We start from the raw sequence: 12,018 nt of genomic DNA on the forward strand, positions 1-12,018 counted from the left end.
GAAGACGGGAAGACCCAAGAGATACACTGGAATATTGATGCCCTGTGCCGCTGTCTGTGACTGAAACAAAGCTACATGTGATAAAGGTGAAGCTGTGATACATCGCTTAATCGTTTGGCCATTGCCAGTGCATGTAGTACAGTAATGTTCACATGTACAGGGAACAGAGATCAAACGGGAACACAGTCCGTACATTTATGTCGGTTGGAGAATACATCTCTTTCCAAGAACTCGCCTATTCCTTACCCAATAAAGACAGCGGTGCAGATTTTCGGATTTATTTGCCCCTGCAACAAGCAGCGACTCGGTTTATCTCCACGTACAGCCAGCCTATTAAAAGGGTTTTATCCGTTGTGAAATGTCATGACGCCCCTCCCCTGTTATCACCAGAGCCGTCGTTGGGGCGTAAAATTCAGGCATATATGAAATTCTGCCTCCCGCGCGCGGCCGTCTGTGAGCCCGGCACGATCTTGCAGGCGGAAAGCGTAGTTATCAGGAAATAATTGGCCCGCGGCCCGCCAGAGTCTGTCCCACAAATGACATATGCCAACAACAGAATCACGTTGACAACGAGATTATTCAAACATGCCTGCGAAATTGGATATCGCTGCTAGATAATAAAGGTTGTGGCGGTGACAGAGGGGCAGAACAGATAGAAGACCTCTGGAATGATAGAGTTGAATACGGCAGATCATCAATAATGCAGCAACATGCAACGCCATTACACAACAGGCGTAGAGTCCAAGCATCGTTTAACCTCTCTGTAGACATGAGCGTACCTCAGGAGAGTTGCCAATAGGCTTGCTATTCTATAACTGTACCTGTCGACTAATGGTATGGTAACAGTATGCTAAATATTTCATTTCAGGTTTGTACTTCAGCGATAAAAGTAAATGTTTGACAGACTTTGGAAGAAGATAAAGTTGATAGCGGCGTAGCAGCGTAAATTTCAGCTGCTTTTATCGTTAATAGCAATTTCCTCCTGCTGTGAAGTGGGATATTTCATACCGGGTGACAAATCAGATGTACGTGTGGGACGATTCTCTTTCCACGAACCTGCTAAACGGTTATGTGTTTGTTCAAGGTGATTAATAGAGGATTAATGCCCCGCCCCGAGGTGTATATGGTGAAATAATCCCTGGTCAGCTCCGATAACCACCGAATAAACCACCAAGTGAGCGTAGCGAAATGGGACATGGGGCTTCTGATTGGTCGACGTCTTCTGGCTATATGACAATACGTTGTAAATCATTGGTAATTTTATCATAGTTATTTTCATTGTTTATTGTTTGTACATGTTAATATGAAGACCCGAAACACACCTAAAGAGTTGTTTTTGGTGTCCTGAACCGTGGAACATTGCCACAAATGTCAAGGAAACTTTGATGAAAAATATGTATATTGCATATGATTTATCATACTGAAGCAACGTATGACCTGATCACGTCACTGGCCGACAAATTATTCCCCGTTACCATGGCAACACGGTGAGAGACAGACCTGTTTTCTAACAGATCCTGTCGTGACTTCTAGGGTCTAGTTGTTCAGGCACCACGGAACTACGTATGGCTTGATACAGAGATGGATGACTAGATCCAACAGATTGCGCCGTAATGAGAACATCGCGATTCAGAGCGTGTACGCCAGTCAAATGGAAACACCGTCCAACCCAGCGCCATCGCATCACCGGATGCCACTGAATACGTCTGCTGCCTTCTACCGTGACTTCACATTGAATCAGCGCTCTCCCCTGGAGACCTAGAGTCTCATTCAAGCACAGAAGAACTCGCAACACTTTGTAAGGAACCGTTTCCAAGTGGAATAGCAATGGGACTGCCGTGTTCCCCGGACGTATGGCGTGCCTCGACACATTACGTGTCTAATTTGATCAGCCGGAAAGTTTTGAGAGGCTCTCTGAAAACGTGATGTGACGTTCTGCAGTGACCCGGTGCATCAGGGTGATGACCCCTTCCGTCAAAAGTCCGCTCCTCTTTTTCACGTTAATCAGATCAGCCACACGTTTTCCAAATGACGAAATGCACCCATTACATACATGTAGCAATGGCAAATATAACTCGTGGTTCATATTCAGACTATATTGTGGAAATACAGAGTAAACGAGAAAGCCAACATTTGCGAGCAAATACATTGTGTTTATCTGCACTACGTCAAAGATATTGTGGTTTTTTAAACTTAGATGCCTACCACATACCTCTCAATGCATAACGTCGGGAGAAAGTATGTCATGCCTAGGCTAGCAATTTTCGCTAAAAAAACGTTTACTTTATCATTGTACACACAAATTTAGGAATGAGGAATGATATATGTTTAGAACTAATGAGTACATTGCACGGGAAGATCCGTTAGAATATTACTTTCCAATGACGGCCTCATGGGGCTGAATTAATACAGAATTACGGATGCGATTTACCACACAACACGCTCCAGGATTATTTGTCAGACGCTACAACAGTAACATTACTTAACCGTACGTGATTTAACTTACGAAACAGTTTACGTCGCTAACCAACAACAGAGGTGAAATGTAGGACACACATCGCAGTCGACGTAGAGGCAGCAAATAAGCCTGAGCATCTTTCCCTCTCTCTATGGCAATCACTTGAGATCTTTATTTGCAATCAGATACAAATTCATGTTCAGATACATATTCCTGCACAGAGACAGATTCATTTACACATATACAGATACAGATTTTCCAAGTATGATGACCGTGTCAGTCCCTACACCTGAGTGAGGAGGGGTTGACACACTGGCCTTCGCGTGGATTTGTTTAACATGGATAACAGATTGCGAATCTGAGACCCACACACTTTGGGCATTCGTCTTCCCCAGCGGCACCATATCTTATTATCTTTTAGGTGCATATGATGGGGCTTCATAATTGAGAAGGAATCCAAATCATGTCTATGTTGTAGTTGTGACAAATTGTGATTGACGAAATGTGCAGAAAGACGCGATGTTTGGGTGCGCACTGCTGCCGTTGCCGTCTCCGCGAAAAACTACATCATCGTCCGCCGACTGGCCAGCCATTGTTTCCATTAACCACGTACATAACAGCATCGCCTGGTGGACGGTGATCCGATTTCACTGCCTCATTTCGTTAGCTTCAAAAGCTCGGCTCTGGATTAGATTTCTACGATTCAATGAGGACTGCGTGCAGAATACAACACAGACGGGTTTAGGCTAACATTTTGTAAGATATCCAGACAACGGTCATCATTATGCAACAGTTTGCATGGAAAACCACATACGATTGGGCCTCTTTAGCAACGTGGATTTTCAAACATCCTGGAACCCCAGCGTGAATATTGATATTTTGCTGATATGCGTTATCATATTCCAAACAAAATTAATAACCATCTGACGATGTTGATTTGATGCCAAATCCAATATATCAACATGCATTGAGTCATTACTCATTGTAAGTTGGCTAATAAAAAACGATAGATCATATAGAACATGTAGAATTGATGATATGCGAGAAGCTTTTGTTGATATGAATTCAAAATCCTGCCATTTAGAGCCAAGAGCATTCCAATGTCATCCCCACAATGCATATGCTCCTTTGCGACCAGCCTTCTTCCCCTTTGGAGTTAAAAGTTATGCAACAAAGTGCTCGCAACTTCATGCTTCTCCCATGGCATTTCACGTACGACATTGTGTAGAATTTCGTGGCGACACCACAGGGGCCGATTCACCTTGAAAGCACTTAGAGGACACACTTCTAAGCAGGGATTTTTCCAGTGAGTACTCTTCAATCTTCCAGTTTCTTCACAGGTCAGAACGCGAAAGACCGAGCTTCCTCCTAACCCAAGGACAACCTTTGCCATCTAATCAACGCAAGTCATACATGTCACAGCCCTGCTACTCTTGCACCAACATTCGGGCGATGGGCTGTGAAAAGAACCACATTCGCATTCTGTCTCCATCCCCGCAAATCCCACAACATCATGCGGTATTAAACTGTGTGCTCTGCTGAAACTCATACTGTTGCCGGGTCCTTTGCAGTGAAGATATCACTGTTGGCAACGTTATTGAACCTATAGTCAGCTTACACGGTCTACAAAATGAGACACGAGTGCCACTGAAATTTCCCCATTGGAAAGGAATTATCCATTAAAGAAATGGCACTAGTTTGGGACCACATAATCATTACCGATTATTGATTTTAATCGTTAGCAGTATTTGATGATTCTGTTCGTTAGAAGTATCTGGACACTGACAAACATTGAACAGCAGATCCAACTGAGAAACTAACATTTATTTCGTGTAGCATGATGAATACTTCTACTTCTAACTGTGCCTACAAAGAATTGATAAATGGCTTTGCTAAGAACCACATGTAGGTTCCATACATCATAGATTTTATCCATAATTATATGGTATGCACGCAACAGTTTCCCTTTATGATGGGCAACATGTGCCGTGAAGAATCCACCTGTTATTACACACATACCAAGACCATAATATTAGTAATATGGTGGAATATTACCATGCATGATATTAGCTGACCACGCATGTAAGACTGGAATCCATAGTTTGCCTTATTAATTCTCAGGAAGTACGTCAGTTAAATTTGTCAACTATGAGCAGAACGGAGGAGAGTGTGGAAAAGTCATACTTGTCCTGAATTACAAAGACTACGTACTGCCGACGCCATTATAGGTCGTAAAGGCAGGTTTCCTATGCTGTCTCTCCCACCAGAAATCAAGTATATGATTGCAGAGTGATATACAAAAATAGCTGACGGTTATCTGGGGCCCAATATTTGGGAGGAGTGATTTACATGCATCCGTCCACGTCCACTTCCCAGAGGGGTTCGGGCGACGTAGCTATTGATCACTGGGGGCCATTATGGCAGTATTGGTTGTACCCGTGCCAGATGAGCATTTTTCCGAAAATAGAGATTGCAGCAAGAACAAACACCCAAATCTGGTTAGCTTCCAGCAGGTTTGAAAAGCTGTGCAGTTGGCTTCACCAGTTCCCGGTGCACCCAGTCTGTCACTGTCAAACAGCTACTCAATGGCGAATAATCCGCACCACTTCCCGCCAGATTCAATCGATGCACAGTTTGCAAACCGGTAATCGTTGCGAAGAAACATGGCACCACTATCTATCTACATGGTAATCCGTCTCCCCTGGGTGCACCGAAGACAAGCCGAAAACCAACATGACAAATGGTTCTACCGGAGAAACTTCAACGTGAGTCTCGTAAGACAACCGCAACTGCATAATCTAATCACTCAATACGGCAAGCGCCATACCTCACCGTGGCTCCTGACATGTACACACTTCACCTTCTGTGCTTCGTTATAATCATGTGCCATGGGAGTATTTCATCTAGTTAATCATACTGAAAATCGTGAAATTCGTATCTTTTAGTCGTGCAGTGATTGATCTAGGGAGCATCGGCTGCGGCGCTTTCGCCAGACCGTGTCACTCGTGATTTAATGTTAGCTTAAAAATCTCCATACCGTAAGAGCAGCAACTGTAATACGTATACCACAGGGAACTGACATCAGCAAGATACTGCTTTTAGCAGGGGGCTTATGCCTGTAATTCTCGTGCAGTTCTCAGGTGCTACCTGCGGTCATGCGATGTTCCCATGCAACTTATGACAAAATGTATGATCTGAGTCAGCGAAGCGCGGATATGTACCTATACTCTGGGATTATGAGGCAGTAACATGTTATACCTTAAAGGCATCCAAAACCCGATTTTTCAAAGCAAATATTCTAGTCATTTATCTACAAAGAGTTAGTATCATTTTTCAGAATAGAATTTTTATTCAGAATATTTCCAGTTTTGCTGCCCTAAAATCGCTTTGGATGCCTGCAAAATAGCTAAGGGCTCTCGTATCTTTCACCAATGATTTTCAAAGCAAATTTCATACACTTTGCATAATACGAAATGGATGGGAACAAAATGCCATGTCAGTTCTCCTCGACGGGATGTTTACTCTACGAAATATCAACCTGTCTTTATCTGTCTATCCCAGAGTCTATCCCAGAGTCGCCTCCCATGCCATCTACGTAACGATGACATTTACTTGTTGCAATCTTGACATGATATTTTCAAGTTTCAACGGTATGCGCAGCAACGGGCGTCACTACATGACAACCCAATTTCAATCCTGCAAATCTGCCCGACATCATCAATATACTAAAAAACAACAATTACAGCCTAGTAATGTAACAAGTGTGCATCGGACATTAAACAACGCAATTTGCACAAGACATTACGCCAATATACAATTGTGAATTGCGCAGTTTCACGCGGTACGGTATTGTACCTAGGAGAAACTTTACAGATAAATCCTTGATGTCAATCACTGCAGACAGACGTTGACGAATTTCGTCCATAAAGAATGAATTATGGATTCATCAGTGGTACTGAATAACGATTTTACAATAGACGGCACTTCTCCTACATGATATCAGCAGCGACCACCATCAGTCAGGACGTCGATAATCGTTCTTCCCGGCACTCCGAAATTGATCTAAGAGTTGCACGAATCAAAGTTTTTCTTCCGTGTCAATTATAGCTTCGTGAAACTAAATTTGTAGCTCCGACGCTGTGCCACGCTTTCTTAGGACCAATAGATCTGCTGAGTTCAACATCAAGACTCAAGCGACGAGTTTATAAAATACTGCCCTATAAGAGCCCCGTCTAATATACATGTATCTGTCTAAGGTTTTTAGTTGTCTAGGTTGTTCATACATCGTTGAAGGCTATGTACATGTATGTGAATTTGATTGGTACACGTAAGCGTTGCAGCAATTGACAACGTATGGCTTAATTTCAAAGCTGGGAAGCAGATTTTCCCCCATATTGGTAGGTAGAAGATCTATATAGTTACAAAATATGTCGACCTAAATTCGTCTTCTTCTGGTAGATATTATCCACGGGGTATCACCTGGCCTAGGACAAGGTGTGTTCTCTATAATCCATCAGTTTGTCATTTTTCGCGCCACAGAGCACCCGGGGTGTAGTAACAGCACGGCACGGCTTATATCTCACGAGGCTGCACTATGATGACCAATCACAGGCCGACATCTTGCGACGGTTATTTCAAACAATCATATGCTTGTCTCTGAGGTGTTAAGCTCCATATAGTACGGCGATATACGTTGGGGATGTTATCGGGTTACATTCTAGAGGAATTGGACACCCGAACGAAAGAGGAAGATATTATAGTTCTAATTTGACATTTTTCCTTATAACAGATTTTATTGAGAAGGTCCTTTATACTAATAATACAACTATTCTTTAAAATCATTACGAGAAAGATCAATGAAAGGTCGAGTTATTGTCGTCTGTGACCGTGTACGTGTGTAATGGCAATCATCACAGGCGACGTCGCAACCGTACCATTCGCACGACAGTATACTGCCGTCAGTGTAAAGCTGGCTTATGTCGACGGAGCTGCGACAATCGTTTATTTATCAATCCTGTCAGTGTTCTTAACCATTAAAACTGCAGCATGGCTTTCGAAAAGATTGCATTGCGGTCGTCCCTATAATCTGACTTCCACGACGCCTTCCCTTCCCCCGGCTCGCTACATTAGGCACACACACAACAGAATTGTCAAGGCAGCGCTCAAACCAAAATCGTGATCCAGGTCTTAATTGCACAAATATCCCGCCATCTTCCCATGTGGTGCCTTAAAAGCGCGCCATGAATAAAACATACGATGCGTGATCACGCCTTTCGTGACAACACTGCTGAACAATCAGTAACATTAACATCCATAAGTCTGTGTGGGAGAGATCTTAATTATGGTGCAGTCGTGACTTTCATCTTTCCATATCAGCAATATGAAAGCTGCGTTTCCCTATAGTGTATGCAAACTAAAACGCTCAGTAGCTCCCACGGCACGCATTGCCTTCCCATGCATCTAGAAACACATACGCCTCCGTTGTTTGTATTTTATCACCATTTTGGTTCACTGATTGTAGCTGCATAATGGTCTCTCTTATCGCACCCAGGCACTGCCTAATGTATTTCAGATGCTGCATGCGCCAACAGTCTTCAAGCGGGGCTTTTATTTCTACTAAAAGGTTTCGTCCTGCACAGTTGCGATTATGTCTTTATGTAAGCCTGCTTGGCGCGATTTGATGGATGATTGGAGCAGTGCTGAATTCTTAACTGTCGTGGATGACCTCTTTACATGTGTGAACACACACAGCGTCTGACCCGAGCAGTCCAACAGACGTGAGCAAAAAACCAAAGGGCATCTTTCCAGACGGTTAGAAAGGCTCATTAATGCTGCCGTTCCACGGCACTTCGTAATCAAAGGTCAACACAAGACAGATTTTTAAACGTCGACGCTTCAGTTTGCAACTCTTTCCTGGGGAATGACAAATTGGAATTTTCTTTCGTCTGACTTGTTAGGGTTCGGGTTAGCAGTGGTAGAAATACTTCTTTTTTCGATGGCAGACTGTAGGATGTTTCTTCTGTAATATTGCAAAATCTCTGCAAAATGCAGATGGGTACTTCAAACGCTGGTTAGGGCTAGAGATACCTGTAACATCGATATCAGTCATTTCTATGGTAGTTGAATAAACAGATACAACAAACACGAGGTGCGTTCATCCGTATGTATGAGGTACACATGGGCACTTGGGTGAAATATTGTATGAGACTCTTTGTTCTTTGAAGTACTTTTTCTTGCTTCCAGTAAGTGCTGTAAGCAAAAGGTTATCATTTTATGGTGCCTCTCCTCCGTGAGAATTACGTGAGGAAACTACAGATTGAGTGCAGACAACCTCCCAAATGCTGAGGTCTCATTTCCAAACCAGGGCCCGGCCGGGCTGTTTCAATTAACGAAAAATCAACAATTCTTATCAAGAATATACCCAAATAGTTACATTATTAATTTGTTTGCAACTTTTTTGTGCTTTGTTGTCTTCTGCAACATATTTTTTCGTTCCATATGACTGCCTGGCCGGGCCCCTGTTTGGAAATGTAACCTCAGCGTAAGTTTGAGACCGCGCGCATACTCCGGAACTGCACTCCCCATGGTGCCGGTAGAACGACCGAATCACTCACCTATATCGCCCAGAAAGTCACCGAGAGGGCAAGACATGCGTCCGTGCAGAGATATACTAATTATAGATATGTGGGACCTATGCCAACATTGCCCACACATGTGAATGTCAAGTCCCTCGCTTATTTTCACGCTCATGAATCGAAGTTTTGCTATGGGCAGACCAGGTCCATACTCATCTCATCTGAATAGTGGTAATGTCATTTGAATTTGTGAAAAGCACTTATCTACGAAAGCCCCCGGTACTCATCCAGTAGTTGATATAATGCTTTGATACCTTAGGTACAAAACGCTCTCCTTTTGAGACAACTTTATGCAATCTGGATGATACATCAACATCATCTTAGAATTATGGAATCTGCAAAATGCCTTCAAATTCAGACTCAACAAAATCAGCGTACAGTGCACATTTAGCATATCGTACAAAAACAGATATGTCTTAACCATACTGAATATACACCGTGTGGAAACTTTATAACAGATATCCATTTTCTGTCCGTATAAACTTTGTTTGGAAATCCTTATGGTGTCCTCATATCCCTACGCGATTAAGATCTGCATTAGCAACTGGGCAGTGGAACAATCTAGTCTCTCCTCAGGCAATTGAAGATAGACCCCATGTCGGGTTGAACAGATTCCTGCTGGCATCTTACCAATTCTACTTCCATCAAGATCGGGAATTATAGACATTGCAGGCGGAAATCGAAGTAATTCTGTCCAAAGTCAAATAAAAGCCACTAATCTCTCCGATACTGCATTCTTCGATCATGAGGCCTCATCAAGGTCATGCGAAACTACGTCGTAACATGGTGCATGAACAGAACTGGGGAAAGGATCATGAAAAGGGTTGTTGGTCTTACTGAGATGATTATGTTTACCGAAGGAAAACGTGGTTTTTGCTATGTTTTTTCTTCTTCTTCTCTAAACAATGACCTGAACCAGACTGTCTGTTACCATGGTAGCTAGTGTGTTACTAGTAGTAACTAGTGTTGGGTTATGTTGCAGTTTTATAGCAGGAGCGATTTAGACTCCTGTCTGACCATATACATGTATATGAATGTGTTTGAGTAAGAATTAACAGAGCAGACCATATGCGAAGGTAAACATTATGTATTTGCTTTGCAAATGTTACCTTTCTAGTTTACATGTGTATCTGTCCTTGGTGCTGAACACGCGGTGTTAGTCCACTTTCTAATTTTCAGATAGCTGTTTCTTTATCTTGGACGTCACCATCTTGCGGAAGGATTGATCGATTCTTATTGTCAATGGCGACAATTACTTGGATCGTGTCAGATGAACTACTAGTATGTAATGCATACATCCTGAGGCACTGTCATTTATGACAAAATTCAGTAAAGCTACCAATCACTTTTTATACCCCATACACCTAAAGTTAAGCACGACTGGATATTTAGTGTGTGTAGTAAACATGGATATTTCTGTGGCAGAATAATAATCTATTTCATGCCTTTATATTCTTCAGACACAACCTTAAACCCACCTGCACTCCCGGCGTCATCGGTAGCGGAGGGAAACATGGCCGGCAGCAAGGCGTTCATCAGTATACTCCTGTTCGCCTTCATCGGGGTCTTAAGCTGTCTGTTGAGGTATGTCAGCTCTTCGGCTATGCTGGGGTTTCAAAGAAGGAAAACATACTGTTTTTGCTGTTTCTTCTTCTTCCTCTCCAAATAAATACATGTAAGGTCAATGACCTGAACCAGACGTCTGTCACCATGGTACGAGGGGTGTTCAAAAAGTTCTCGGCCTCACCTAGAAAACGTCAGGGCAGTAAAATTTGTCTTAAACTATTTTATAATATAGTCCTCTCTAACTGCAATGCACTTGGTCCAGTGATGTTCCAGCTTTATTTTCCCCTTGTGGAAGAAGGTTGCATCTGGACCCCCCAGATAGGCCTATACCGCATAGATGACGTCATCATTACCATCAAAACGTTGACCACGTAAGTGGAACTTGAGTTTAGGAAACAGGTAGAAGTCCGAGGGTGCTAGGTCAGGTGAATTGGAAGGGTGGGGTTAGATTGCAAACCCAAATTCGTTTGCTGCTGTCGCTGACCCCTGTGTTGTGTGGACAGGTGCATTTTCATCACGCCAGCTCGGAGCTTTCCTCTCCTTTTCTCTTTGATCGTTGCCCTCAAATGTCGTAATTCTGTTTTATAGTACTCCCCATTGATGCTTTAACCCCTTCGCAGGTAGTCAATCATGATTACTCCCTTACTGTCCAAGAAAACAGAGGCAAAAACCCTGTCAACGGACGAAACTCGCTAAAACTTCTTTGGGGGGCGGGAAAAATTCTTCATCAATTGTTTGCTCTGTTGTTTTGATTCGGGGTGAAAGTGGTGAGCCCAGCTCATCTTGAGTGACAAATGTTTTGAGGAAACTGCATGAATTGGACTGAATTCGTTCCTTCAAATGTCAAGCCTGTTTAAGTTCTGATGTTCAAAAAGCATTCGAGGCACCCACCATGCAGACAGTTTGTTCATCCCCAGGATGTTCGACAAAATATTGTGAACTGAGTCATAACACAGGTAAAAGAACCTGCTACATGTTGGACAGTCTCACATCTGTCATTCACTAACATGTGATGGATGGCCTCAACTGGATTGTCCGTGGTGCTGATTTGTGGCATCCTGACCTATGTTCATCTTTTGTGCTCTCCTTGCCGCGATTGTAGCTAGTAACCCCGTTCTTTATATTTAAATAAGAAGGGGAGTCATCACCAAGTGTCTTGACCATGTCTTCATGGATGTCCTTAGGAGACATCCTTTTTTATCGATACACTTGATCACAGCACACGCTTCTTTTGCGGCCATTTTGTGATTTGCCCTCACCCACCCCATTTTCACGGGGCGTCACGTGCTCATTAATGAATACAAAAATTTGAATTTTTGTGTGCAGTGATGTAAGACGTACATAGTATACAGCTATACC

The sequence above is a fragment of the Branchiostoma belcheri genome, unplaced genomic scaffold (assembly GCF_001625305.1).
Source record: "Branchiostoma belcheri isolate BF01 breed outbred unplaced genomic scaffold, Haploidv18h27 scaffold3, whole genome shotgun sequence".
Classification (NCBI taxonomy): domain Eukaryota; kingdom Metazoa; phylum Chordata; class Leptocardii; order Amphioxiformes; family Branchiostomatidae; genus Branchiostoma; species Branchiostoma belcheri.